The 15,031-nt window shown below is 36.0% G+C and overlaps 1 protein-coding gene across 2 annotated transcripts in view; it reads left to right on the top strand.

Moving 5' to 3' along the window:
- The window catches only part of LOC149192557 (transcription factor GTE4-like), a 45,172-nt gene extending 35,122 nt beyond the window's left edge, over window positions 1–10,050 (top strand). Inside the window, exons 5-6 of one of the 2 annotated variants that reach the window (XR_016254361.1) lie at window positions 8,097–8,377; window positions 9,414–10,050. The gene's annotated coding sequence lies outside the window, so the exon portion shown is untranslated. The remainder of the gene's footprint in view (window positions 1–8,096; window positions 8,378–9,413) is intronic. The other variant, XM_089404644.1, reaches the window with a different exon arrangement.
- Window positions 10,051–15,031: the final 4,981 nt, after the last annotated feature.

The raw sequence follows: 15,031 nt of genomic DNA, 5'->3' as shown, positions 1-15,031 counted from the left end.
TGGAATGATTGTGATCATCATTATGTGATGTGTCCCTTCTATTTGGACACTCCCTTTCATAGTGGCCAAACTTATTGCAAACAAAGCACTTGCCCTTCCTTCCACCCTTAGATCCAGGCTTTCAATTGAAATAACCTTTAGACCTTTCAATGTTTCTCCTTTTGGAATGAGCGGAAAAAGAAGTGGGGTTGCTTCTATTAGAAGGCATCTCTTCCTCCACCATTCTTGTTTCTTCTTGAATGCATCTCGACATCAATTCTTCAAACCTAGGAACTCGATCATTATTGAGAATAGTGGTTCTAAATATATACCACTCGGGTGGGAGTCCTCCAAGGGTAGTGATAGTAATTTCCCTGTCAGAAATGACCTCTCCAATCGAAAGTAGATCATTCTTGATCTCAGTGATCCTTAAGAAGTAGCATTGAATATCCTCGTTCTTGCCCTTCTTTATATCCTTCAACTTATTTTTGAGAAATAAATTTGATTTGCATCACTAACCTTGAACATGCTGACCAACCTGTTGTAGATCTCCTTGGAGGTGTTCAAATTGGAGATGTAGGCCACCAGATGCTTGTCAATGGAGGCTTTGATAATCTTCTTCGCTTTGACTTCAACTTTATTTTATTTGGTCTTCTCAGCAACCGGTGCATTTGAAGGAGGCTTAGGGATTTTACCCTTCACATAATCCAACACTTCTTGTTCTTCCAAGGTCAAATCAAGAGACATCTTCCGTCCATGATAATCAAACTTTTCACAGAGCTTGTCTTCAGCCGGGAAGTGGGACAAGGAACCCATTGAGCCTTTTGTCCTTGTCCAACTGTCTTTGGTGATTTCTCTTTCACTCTTGCTTGGGCTTTGTCTTCACCTCAACTCTGATACAATGTTAATTTTTTGGTATGCAATGGTATGTTCTATGCTTAAGAGCGATTTACTTCAATTTCTTAATTAGCCCAATATCAATATCCAGTTTAACAATCACATCAGCGTGATAGTAAAATGCAGATAGAACATGAACATAAACAGTGGAAGACAAGCCAAGACAAGAGGACACAAGATGTGGCACCAGCCAGGGACAAACCCCAATGTGGGGAAACCCTTGATCAATTCTTTTTATATTCTTCAATAGTTCAGCAGAGAGAGAGATGGTACAAATTACAAATCTGATAATTTATGATAGCAGCAGAGAAACCCTAACCAGAAAAGTCAACTTTGGTCAAATAGGGTAGAATTCTTCCTCTAAGCAGCTCGATCAAACCCAATCAACTTCGACCTCCAACAACAAACCCAAACAGTCCCGAAAAGTCCAGTCAAATGCTAGTCAAAAAAAGTCAAACTGCGACCAGATCTAGGGCAGTCATCGATGGTCAAATGGGAGGTCAAATCACCTCGATTTCAGTGCCTAGATCTGCAACTGGCCAAGGAGAAGACAACTCACCCAATCCGCAGTCAAATGGAGGTCAACGTTGGTTAACGCAGCTCAAACACTGGTCAACGCAGAGAAACAATCAAAATAGAAAACGTCCTCCTTCCTTCGCACGTGTGAGAGAAAGTTGCCAGATATGTGTACCCAATCAAGTGAGGAGAGAGAGATGTGAGAAGATGAGATGATGATGAAATGACTTAATGTCTCCTCCTTCTATATGCAATGTTGAGGACGAGCTGGGGGTTTGAATGCTTGCTTTTCTTGCTGGCCGACCTTGACAATTTGTCAGTAATACAAATAAATTCATATCTTCATTTTTACATATTGGAATCGGATGATCTTTATATCAATCCTACACCTCTCGGAGAGAGGAATCCAAGAAAAATATTAGCTGCCATAAATAAGATGGCCCATGAAGAGTTTGGCCCTAGTTGCCAATTTTAACAATTTACAATAAATGCATACTGAAATTTATATCAGTATGACAAAACATGTGGGTTGGGCCTAAACAAACACATGCAAACTTGTAAACTGGGTTAAGGGTGCAAATCATAAATTTTCTATAGTGTCTCACCATACAAATCATTGGACACAAAGGGAGGGCTTACATCATTGTTCAAACCCATACGTATGGGATACAGGTTTGATCGATCTGCTTGGAGACCCATGAGGATGTTTTTGTGCCCCCACAACCACTTGGGAGCACCACATGTCATTTGCTTGGAGATCAAGGGGCCACCCCCTTTATCATTGTATATGGGGCACTTCCACTCATTTTGGCACATACTCCACTAGGCCTTCTAATGGACCTCATAGCTATTTATCTATCATTTTGGCCCTCTTGAGAGGCTTATTTTCATGTTATGGAGCTATCTTGGTGGGCTTGTCACCAAGGAATGTTATTTTGCACATTATTTTATTATAAGGGGCATCATTAGGCCTAATTAGGAAAATCAAACCCTTAGAGAATCATATTTGTTGATGAGAGGACCATTTTATTCCTCATCATCTCTTGGATTTGTATCTCTTTCTCTCTTGAGAATTTCACTATACCTATTTGAGGACGGATTGGAGAATCATTGATGCATTTTGATGTTTGGATATCTTTTCTTGGTCTTGGAGGTTGTAAGTGTTTTTCATGATCTATTTCTCCCTCTTTATTGTATACATTCATGAAATCTGAAATTGTGCCCTAATTTAATGCGAATTAGTCAAATATTGATCTTGTGAGGGAATTGCATATGTTACATGTTTGGGTATAGTGAATGAATGTTCCTAGGGGTACATTATCTCCATAATTGCCTTGAGAAGTCATCAAATTGTTGCAACAAGAAGTATAAATTTCTTTGGTAACCTAGTTGCTACCTTTTAGGGCCATGCGAAGTTGTTAAAGGACTCCTTGATTAGGTAAAGAACTCCAAAAGTTGAAAGCACATTGACTCCATTCTCCTAATAAGTTAGGCATTGATCCTACCCTGGGTGATCACCCTAAAAAATATATTTTCACCTCCTTTTCTCTTTTCCTAAGCCCTAACCCTAGAGGCCTCCTAAGGCATCAAGCGAAATCCATTATAGCCATCCAATCCAAGAGCGAGTTGGGACACAATTGCGCTGGGGTTTCCTCTAGGCCTTCACAAATTTTGAAGAATTTCTCGAGGCTAAATTTCGAAATATCCCAAGCCCTAGCTCCAATTCGTTCTTGACCCTAGGTTTCCTTGGTTAGTGGCTTCATCAAGAGTCATTGTATTGAAAACTCAAGTAAAACTCAATTTCATTGACTCTTTTCTCCTCCCTTGCTTGGTCTAGGTCATTGTTTGAAGTTTCACCCAAAACCCTAGCCCTTGCTTGGGTCCACCTGGGCTTCTTTGTGGTCCCGCACCTTAATCATTCCTATTTCACGAGATCTCTTAGTAAACCCTTTTTCCCTTGAGGATCTTAGGTCTAGGGCATCCCTCATCAAGGAATATCCCTCATCCCTAGGTTTAGGCTTCCTTTAAAAGCCTTTCTTGGAGAGCCCTACACCTTGCTTCCTAAGCAAGTAAGCTCTATCATCCGAGTCTCTCCTATGAATGGCCCTTGAAATCACTATCTCTTCATCATTGATATACCATTTATAGTGATTTCCTCTCATACTAGGACTCCTCCCATTGGTGAAAGTTGTAAAGTGCAAAGGACAATAACTGAGGTTGTAGTGGGTCTTTGTCCTGTTGTTGCCACTTGGTCTAGTAGTTGTCCCTTCGGAACCTCTCCTAGGACCCTTGCTAGATTGAGCGGTAACAAAGCCTACTGGAGTTCATTGGGTTGCTGCGAAGCATGCTTTGTGGCATCTTAGAGGCACGACAGATTATGGATTATGGTATAGACAAGTTTATGGAGTGAGGCTTGATGGCTTCACAAATACAAATTGGGTAGTGAGCTCCACGAATTAGAAGAGTACTTTAGGTTGCGTCTTAAGAATTGGGTCAATAGTTGTTTCCTAGTTCAACAGGAAGCAGAGACCAGTTGCATTCAGTGCAGCAGAGGCTAAGTACATGGCTACTAGTTTGGCAACGTGTGAGGCTTTCTGGATGAGGAAGTTGCTTATGTGACTTTTCAGGCAAGGGATGGAGCCTACAGTGATACATTGTGACAATCAGAGTTGCATTGAGCTCTTTGAGAATCCAATGTTTCATGATTGCTCCAAGCATATTGAGATCAGGTATCATCATCTCAGGGAATGTGTACAAAAAGGGATATTAAAGCTTCTATAAATTCCAACAAAGGAGCAGACAACAAATATCTTGACCAAGGCATTGGCAAGAGGTAGTTTCGTCTACTTCAAAGATAAGTTGGTAGTTGTACATAATCCCTTCCTCGCTAAGAGGGAGTGTTGAAAATGTAGCAAGTGAAGGTCTTTTGGCTTGTGCCTTAGCCAATGAAGACCATGAATTTGTCTTTCTCTCAGCATGAGTGCAAGCTCATGAGAGAGACTTCAGTTACAATGAGTTTATTTCTAGTTTACTGGAATAATCATCAAGTCTGCATGCGTAGTGTTGTAGCTTCAGTTTCGTGGAGTGTTCCTTAGTTTGACTACAAGACGAGGTGGCTGTTACAAGTTCAGTTAGAACGAGTTAATCTTCAGTGTTGATTGGAGAAAGAACGAGTTAAGACTCCAAGTGCTGATTGGAGAGAGGACAAGTAGAAGTCTCAGTATACTCCAGTGTTTTTAAAACCGGAACCGGTGACCGAACCGGTCCACCTAGCTAACCGGTTTACCGACCGGAACCGGTCTAACCGGGACTGGTTTGGTCTAAACGAACCGGTTTTTAAAAAATACATTAAATAATTAATTTTTAATGAAACAAAACTATTTTTAAGATGTAAAACCATGATTCCAAGCCAATAGAGACAAAATATGCAAAGTTTGCTCATTTATATACCATGCAAAGGTGAATATATCAAAATGGCACCGAGTGCAATACATATCATCGACAAAATAGCAAAATACATAAGAAATGAGGCTCTAAATGGCCTATAAAGTCCAAAAACAATGCTGCAAGCTATGAGGCCATTGGCCTACTACAAGTCTATAGTGTACACATGATCAATCATCAAGTCCATCACCACTACTAGACACAGGATCATCATCAGGAGCTACATAGACATCATCTGGTTCAGAGTCTGAGGATGCCTCAACACAAGTCAGAGTAAGGTCTGAGTTACCTATGTGTTTGAGACTGAGTCGTGAAAGAAGTTCAAAGCCAGATCTCTGTAATATTGTTGTGTAATCTGAACTCTCCTAAAAGGGCCTAATCTAGGCCTTGTTGCAGATATTTTCTAGCAGAACTTGATCAAGATATTTAAAACATATTGATGACACCTTGTTGATGGACTGACGCCAGCAACCTGTGGAATAAAAGGTTCAATCACAAAGCGAAGATGCATGACAAGAATTTATTATACAGGAAAGAAGTAATGAATTAGTCATGAGAATGCAGACCTACAAAAAGATCATTGAAACAAAGCCAGAAATCAAAGTCCAAAACATATTAAAGAAGGCCCGTCGTGAAGTTTACAAACAGATTTTGAATTGCACTGTCAAGTACCTCATTTCTCTTTGAGATTTATTTTGTGCTTTTTTGAAATACAAATCATTTCATAGTTTGAAGGACTCTAAGATCTCCATGCAAAAGACATTACAATGATGGGTAGCTCAGCGTCTCATAACTCACAGCCATAAATGAGTCTAACAAAATTATAAGTCTGCAAATGAAAGGTATGCATCATGGCTTGATTTACCCACAGTGACCTTAATCAATATTAAAGATTTTGCTTTGGCATCATTCTTAAAAAATTTCAAGGCTTGGAATAAAAGACATGTATCAAGAGGTTGATTTCACAAGAATATGATCAGTCAGATCATAGAACTGTCAATCTTGTTGAAGATTGGCAGCTTCGGTCAGAATTTCGTTAGCAAATTAATGGAGAAACTTAATATTTATGACTTTGGCCAAGTCAGCCTCGTAGAAGACAAGTTGGCCCCACATTTCTGACCAGCATTGACTATCTTGATTGACTTGTCCATAAACCGGCCGGTTTAGGACAGAACCGGCCGGTTAGCAATAAACCGGCCGGTTTTGACCTAAACCGGCCGGTTTTTACCGGTTAGGTCTATTTTCTGGGCAAATGAGGCTTCTAACCGGGTTTTTTCACCGGTTCTGACCGGTGAGCCTCCCAACCGGCCGGTTAGGCCGGTAACCGGTCAGACCGGAACGGTTTTTAAAACTATGGTATACTCACAATCAGAACTCGAACTTCTAAATTGAACTGGGGCTTCTTGCATGCTCAAATTCTATCTATAAAGGGAGGACGAAGGCACAAGATCATCAGTATTGTGAGATCATTCTTTGTATGTGTGCGCAGAATTGAGGAGCTTGTGTGTTAAGATTTAGGAGCAAAAGTGTGCTAGGAAATCAGGCCCTGATGTGCGGAAGGATTGTGGAGCATAGGATCAGGGATTCTCAGGGCAAGTCAAGGCTATTCAGCAGGAGAGCAAGTGTTTTCTCAGTTTCAGATTGCTGGCTATAGAAAGCAGTGTGAATTGTAATAGATCAATTGCTCAAGAACAATCAATAAAATGCCACGACAATGAAAGCAGGTTTTCCCTTTTGGGTTTCCTGGTTAAACAAGCGTGTCAATTTGTGTGCATGTCTTTTGATCTCTTGATTATTTTCTGCTGCTTATAGATTGTTAAGAAACTCTGTATCTTGGTGAAAGTAAATTTGGTTTCAGTTTTCAGTTGCCTTGTTTTCAGTAATTTATCTAAGTAGTTGCAGAGTTTCAAGAAAATTAACACACTAAAGATGAATGGCTTTGGTTTAATTTGCTAAATTTTGAATGGGGCTGCATATTGGCTTTTACGATGAATTGGGTTCAACATAACAAACATTTATGGCAGATTAATTTAAGCAGAACAAAGACATGATCTGATTTTTCAGTCAATTGCCTATTATTTGAGTCACAAAACTTCGTTGATATGAACTAAAAGATGCAACAAATAAGATGTAAAATACACACAAACAAAGCTGTTTCGTTTAGGTGAACTAAAGTTGTAAAGGTGACTTGAAAAATGTGTATCTATTACATGATTGTTGATTGACAAGGAAATGAACAGAGCGAACGATCTATGATGCAATAACAGTTGGGGAAGGGAATGGAGATTCAAGGAGAAATAATTGTATTGCCTTGGGCTTAACAAGCCCTCCTGTTGAAGATAGAAGGGGTTATGCATAACTGAAACAAGATGGGGGTCTGAAAATATCAACCTTGACAATACTTTTTGTTGGAATTATAAGTGTAGTAAACCTAGATGTTAAACACTAAATGTTGAAGGGTAGGTTACCTGAAAAAAAAATGAATAAGTCAGTTCTAGCCGATGTTAGCAACTAAGGATTTTGGTGCATTTGCAGGAAGATTCAGAAGTTATTCTAAGGATGATGTACACATAATGGTCTGAAACTCTAGAAACATGGAAGACATTCTTGCATAGAAAGGAGAAGTTTCTCAAAAGGGGTTTTCTGAAATGACAGTTCAATGCATGTGAATGGATTCCAGAAATACTGGAACAGCTTCTGATATTAGGACAATCCTATCCATTGTGTCATGAAGTAACATACCAGAACTGAAGGAAGAAACACTCATCAAAATCAAAATCATAGGCTAAACAATCTTATCCAGTCACGTTAACTGCTAATAGGTGAAATTATCTCATGTAGCCTGCATAGAGAAAATTGTTTATGACTTTGTCATGTTGTTCAGTTGTGTTAGATGACATTTGAGTTCAATATTGACGTATTTGGTTCATGTGGGAGAATGTTTGATCTCCTTGCCTTTTGGTGAGATCAAGTTGAAAGAAATCTATTACTTAGTAGAATAGAAAGCTTCAAGTTGGAGATGTATAGTACATATGAACTTGAGAAATTTGTGTATGGAATGATTTCTAATTTGTTATTGTTTCCCTTCTGCAAGGTGGGGGTCTGACAATGTCAACCTTGACAATACTATTTGTTGGAATCATAAGTGTAGTAAACCTAGATGTTAAACACTAAATGTTGAAGGGTAGGTTACCTGAAAAAAAAATGAATAAGTCAATTATAGCCGATGGTAGCAACTAAGGATTTTGGTGCATTTGCAGGAAGATTCAGAAATTATTCTAAGGATGACTGTACACATAGTGGTCTGAAACTCTAGAAACATGGAAGACATTCTTGCATAGAAAGGAGAAGTTTCTCAAAAGGGGTTTTCTGAAATGACAGTTCAATACATGTGAATGGATTCCAGAAATACTGGAACAGCTTCTGATATTAGGACAATCCTATCCATTGTGTCATGAAGTAACATGCCAGAACTGAAGGAAGAAACACCCATCAAAATCAAAATCATAGGCCAAACAATCTTGTCCAGTCACGTTAACTGGTAATAGGTGAAATTATCTTGTGTTAGATGACATTTGAGTTCGATATTGATATATTTGGTTCATGTTTTATCTCCTTGCCTTTTGGTGAGATCAAGTTGAAAGATGTCTAGTACTTAGTAGAATAGAAAGCTTCAAGTTTGAGATGTATAGTTCATATGAACTTGAGGAATTTGTGTATGATTATGTCAGGTAACATTCATAGCATGTTTTTCCTGATGAAATATGAATGAATTTTTCAATATAAAATGTTTCAAGGCAAGTTGGCAAGTACAGCAAATTGAATTTTCATATAGAAAAATGGTTGTCACTTTGTCATTGTTGTTTTGTGATAGTGCTGTTTTTGGGTGGGTTTGGGTTGTCCTCTATATAGGCTTATAAGCAGGGGTTGTCTTCTTCACTTGTGTTTCAATTACTGAAATGTCAGGATTAAGGAAGTTTGCTGGCTAGAAGATGACTTGTAAATGGTTCGGGAAATATTAGAGAAACATATAGAAATATTTTGGATTTTTCCTTTTACAAAATAGTAAATATTTACGGGAAAATTATCCTCCTAGACTCCTTTTTGAAGTTCCTACTAAGAGGTGAGTTGTTCACCATGGACAAAGGAAACTCCCTTATAATAAACCATAGAGTTTAAAAATTAAATATCAAAGGTCTAAAATTGCTTTTCCTTCGAAGTATTTTTTATAAGATCCTGGAAAATCAATTGGCCAACATTAAAACATGAAGATTATATATATATATATATATATATATATTTGATTTTTCGAAGTCTTATCGTGTGTTGTCTGTTGGTTTCCTCATCTTAATGAGGGTTTTTCTGTGACATCAGCAAAGTGTTGCACACGTGATCTTTGAACCTTTCTACGTGCTTTAAATATTTTTGAAAGATGAATATGATTTATTTGACAGCTATGAGTGATGAATATCAATATGTTTACATGCAATCTGATAAATCCAGCTCATACATGATTATGTTCAATTTACTGCTAACTGCAGGCTGATAGATGCTGGTTGCTGTCTTTTGCTCCACAGGTTTATCTTATTTGGAGTCAAAAGCAGATGTTTGGCTTTCATGCGATGGAACCCAATTGCTTCAGAGGCGACAATGTAGGAATGCAATGCCATGTAATCTGTTTATTCACCATTGACTGTGGCATTGTTATAACCAAAAAGAGAGTAGTATATTTTTAATGCAACCACATTCCTCTGGTAAGCTGCTTTTTCGATGGTCATATTATAGGGTATGATCAGAAATCCCATCTGTATATTTTGAAAGGATATTGGTAAGAGTGTAAGAGAGACCACTATTGATGCTACTATAAAAAGGGATTATCTTTAGGCAGTTGCACTCTGCAGGTACGTTCTTACCATCGTAGCCACAGGATAGGAACTACTGACTTAGTGCAAAAGACATGATAGACAGTAAAAGAGCAGCTAAGCTCATACAATCCTATCGTGTCCTTTTTTATTGTGGCTGTATTGAAGAAAGTAGATTTTAGCCCATTGTTCTGTACTTTGAATTATTGATTCAAAGGGTGTATCATAGGACTTGCTGTGACAAGTTTTGACAGCCCGTCTTAGAAACTGTTTAGATGTAAAGTATATTTTAGCCGCTATTGTTGTAAATTTATGTTTTTCATTGCTATCAACATTCAGTTTTCAGGTGCCAGGGAGTCTTTTCTGATTTACAATTTTCGTTGCACATCTAAGCAGTATTAATGTCTGATATGCAGTTTACTGTCCTGAGTTAGGTTGTGCATGTAGTAATGTTTTTTTTTAACAATTTGAGAAGAATTTTGTTTTAGGATGCTATTGTGGTCAGGAGGCTGTGACCGAATTATTCAAGGGAGACTGTCAACTGCTTCAGGTTTGGCAGTTGCCAAGAATGAAGTGGCCTTCAATAGGAAATGATTCTTGGTTTCCTTTTTGCCGCATAGTTAGTAGTCAATATTCTTGTGAGTTGCTGTGTGTAGGGTACCATCCTTGGAACCATTAATTGAAGCCATCCAAAACTATTATTGGAGTATTACATAGATATAGTCATTGCTTAGAGCATTGTAAGGTGGTCTCTCAAATATGTCAGTAGCCACAGGTGTCTGTATTATGTAAATGTGAAGTAGGACACAATGAAATAGCTGGTCAACTTTAATGAGAACTTAGACTCATAACCTTCTAGGTGAGAGGACTTGGATTATGCACGAGTCAGCATTCGTGCAGATTCATTTTTCAACTTCTTCGAGGGGGCCTTCTAACACTAATTGGTGGGATTCAGATTGACCCTTAGCACTAGTTGTTAAACTTGGATGTGAGAGGAATGTATTAGAGTGAGAAAATAGTTTCATAGAGATCTGCGAGCCTCCCCATCTTCCCCCTTCGTCAATGTTATAAAGTGCCAGAGACATGAATGGCATTGCGATATCGACTGTTCTTGTTGTAAGATATTTCCAAGAACTTAACGTGGATTTGATATAATCATATGTGAGTGCCTCCCAGTAAGCTGACAAACATACTCTGTGATGGTGTTCATTGTTCTTGTAGTAGGAATGAGAGCCTCTGATTAAGCTGGCAAACATGCTATGTTATGGTTTGTCAGTTGCCATTAGGTTTGTTGCCAGCATATTCTTTGAACTGGGATATTTGACTGTTTTTAGTATACATGTCCTGTGAATGTAATAGACGTTGTCATTTGCAGAGCCCTTCTGTTTACTGCTCTTCTGCATCCAGCTTCTGGTCGAAATATCTAGTTTATCTTCCAGTGTAAAACGAGAATTGCTTTACAACTTTTATATTGGTTACGGATATTTTCCTTTCAGTTTCTGGACCAAACATTCAGTTTCTCCTTCATGATTAATGAAATTGCAGTACCAATGGATGTAAACGAATGTCATGTATTTCAACGTATAAAGCTTGGTTCGAATGCTAGGATTCCCAAATTTAATGCTGTTATTTTACGACTAATTTTTGGGAAGTGTTTAAATCAAGTGTGGAAATGCATATTTCTGTCTTGAGTAATACATGAGAGCGTTCTTAAAGCTCGCTCTCTATGAAAAGTTTTCATTTAGGTTAGTTCCTATATTTTGAAATCTTCAACTGTAGATAGCATGAAATGAAAGTAATACCGCTAGGAATTCAATGTTTATATGAATCTAATTGATTTTATGGGTCACCCATTTCATCGGACTGGCGGTTACTTTGCACTTATCTACTTACTGCCTAGTTCTCTCCTGTAAGAAACCTCCTTCAAAATAAGTTCACTTCGAGTATTTTGTTCTTAGTCTGATAAAACAGCACAAGAAGAATTTACTACTAAGTGCCTTTACTATATTTAATCAATCTCCTTTCTTGAAGGAAATCGAATTCGTACTTAGTTTTTTACCTGGTAAATTACCTTGATGTCTCTCTGAGAATTCTGTGTCTAGATTATGTTGAAAAGGGTTCTGGAAGGGCCAAGGATTGGAAAAATAGAAAAAAAAGCAAGAACTCTGGCCATCGTTTAACGTTGGTGTTTTTGGCAGGATATTAGACGGAAAGTAGGGATGCAAACGCTGCCCTTTGTTTAATAGTGTATGCATCCAGGATACTGACTGACTGTAGGGACGTGCCTATTCTCGTATATGTTTTTCAATGTGAATTTTAATTAATGCATCACAACGAGAAATTGCATCGTGGATTTATTTTTCCTGTCGTGCTTGCAAATTTTGTGCATAGATATATTATGCATTGCGTTATTTTACGGACTTTACCACATAAGCACTCTTCATTACGATCTTTGGATGTGATTAGTATCATAGATTTTTTACTTCTTATTCACAGCTAAGATCATCTTATAAAATGTTAACACATTGAGGGGGGAGTATTTTTATTAAATAAGGAATGCTGAATTAGATTTATTAAGAAGTTTTTTCTTAATGATAAAAATATATTTGCGATGTGTGATCTCTCTCAGTATTTGATAAATTTTCATATTAAATGATAAAGGTATTATATATGTAATATTTTTCAGTATCTGTTAGATTTATATTTAATTTGGATTTTTGTTTTTTTTATAAAGATGGTGATATATATATATAGTTTGAAGCAATTACAAGGATATATTCATTGTGAGCTAATGTAAGAATTGAATCCCGGTAAAGAAGATAACATTTCTCCCAACTACTTAATCTATATTCAATTTAATGTTAATTCTTATTTCTATTCCCAGTGCAAATAACATGATATCATTTCTCCCAACTACTTAATCTATATTCAATTTAATGTTAATTCTTATTTCTATTCCCAGTGCAAATAACATGCGTATTAATTTCATTGTTTTATTGCTTAGACCTGCACTTTCTAATTTGTCTTCTTATTTCAAACTATTATACTTTTCATCAATCATTTTGAATCAATACTATTTTCAAGAATTAATATCTTTGCATGTGGTAAATAAGAGACCATGAAAATACTGTCAATTTTAAAGAAAAAGATCAATATGAATTTTTTTTGTCAAGAGACATGGTTTTTTGGTGTTTTAATTGAAATTATATTTCCATTTACAGATACTTTGTCAATTTTAAAGAAAAAGATCAATATGAAAAAAGTTTGTCAAGAGACATGGTTTTTTGGGTTTTAATTGAAATTATATTTCCATTTACAGTTGAGATTATTTTATAGCAAATTGATACATTGGGGGAGTATTCTTAATTGGAATTTTAAATAACAAATACTGATATATTGAAAGTATTTTTGATTAGTAATAATTTTTTTCATATTGAAAGCCAAAAATATTATATTATATTTTAAGAAATTTGGTTGTTCTTCTGGTTGACAAATCCAGGTTTGAGATGGATTTAAATTTTTTTATTTTTATTTTTTTCTTTTATACTATTTGTATTAATTGAGAAAGTATTTTTGATTGGTAATAATTTTTTCATATTGAAAGCCAAAAATATTATATTTTAAGAAATTTGGAAATTGGGTGGTTCTTCTGTAGTTGATAAATCTAGGTTTAAGATGGATTATTATTATTATTTTTTTTTTTTCCATAGTTATTTATTTTTGTTGTCTTGTAACTTTACATGATCATCATAGAGTGCCTATATTTTTTTTTTGTGTATTCCATCATGAATTAGAGGCTATTATTGTCAATTTATTAAAAACAATTATTTTTATAATTTTATCAATAAGTTAAGAGAATAAATAAGTTTTCAGTTTTTTTTTAATTACATTTTTATCTATTTTTATGATGTACTCGTAATCAAAAGTAAATCTTTGTTATACCTGACTATGACAAAGTGTATTGTAATTAGTTTATCAAATTAGTTTTGAATCCTAATTAGCTCTGAAATATTTGAAAATAATCTTTGTTAAATTAGTTTATCAAATTAGTTGGCTTCTAATTAATTTGAAAATAATTTAAAAAATTTACTGAAGATTTTATAAAATTTTAACATTTAAAACATAAAAAACTAATTTTTGATATTTTATTTTTTTTATTTTTTAATTGGTTGATATTTTTTTTTTTTTTTTTTAATTTTTATTTTTTATTTTTCCCGAAGGTGGCAAAACCTATCAAACTCAGGTGTCAAACCAACAGTGAGGACAACCATCTCTGGCTGCTATCCGCGAATGTCGATTTGACTCATCACCGTTATCAAGGAAAACCACGCCACCTGTAATAACCCGCTGGTGGTCCGTAAGGGAGCAGGCTTTCACTCCTGCCAGATGCCTCTGGGTCTTGGGCCGTTAACCTGTTTCCTTACGTCCGAGGAAGACGAGCTCTTAGCCAAGCAGAAGCAGTTTTACGGCATACTCCAGGCCGTTTTTAGTTGGTTGATATACAAGATGTGTCACTAGCTTTTAGTGCTTTTAAATAGATTTTTTTTTAAAGATTAAAAATTAAAAAAATTATATTACCGTCTCAACAATTAATTATATAATTAGTGAGGTTGACAATTCAGCACTTTATATATCAAATGCACTACATATTATTTTAAAAATTAATACTCCAGATTAGAGTGCATAAAGAAAAACACCATGCCACTTTAATGCTGCCACATCTTTCAGTGATCTTTCCCATAAAATCACCTGGTTTCCACCCTAAGCTATGTTGGATCCATTGCTAAAAATGCTAAAAATACAGGGCAACAATGAGTCCACTAATATTCTATCTGACTTGTTTTCAATTCATGAATCACCATTCTTTTCTTTCCTTCTGTGTTTTGCTTGACATAATGATTATTTTCTCTATAGTATCCTACTTGTTTTCAATTCATGAATCACCATTCTTTTCTTTCCTTGTGTGTGTTTTGCTTGACACAGTGGTTATTTTCTCAATAGTGTGGTTTATCACTAGTACGTACTCTTGGTTAGTCGCTTCTCCATGAAGTCATGTCAACTCCTTACACAAGAAAATAGTGTAGGTTAATGTATGACATTTATTAATCATAGTGTTTTGGTAAAAGTTACGAGTATGAATTACATGATGTGAATTGTCACCTTTAAAATATGTATATTTTTTTGAGAAAATCATACGTAATAATGTTATTTTACTCAAACATGATTATTAGTGAAAATTTTCACCATAATCATAGGAGAGAATAACATATTATACTTGTTAAGGTTTTGTAAATGAAAAAACAATTTAATAGGTTTTTCTAGACATAGTAAGG

Source organism: Pinus tabuliformis, chromosome 2_2 (genome assembly GCF_031772625.1).
Source record: "Pinus tabuliformis cultivar Carrire ecotype Pingquan chromosome 2_2, CPIR1, whole genome shotgun sequence".
NCBI classification, from domain to species: domain Eukaryota; kingdom Viridiplantae; phylum Streptophyta; class Pinopsida; order Pinales; family Pinaceae; genus Pinus; species Pinus tabuliformis.
This window is presented reverse-complemented; position numbering and strand designations above follow the sequence as displayed.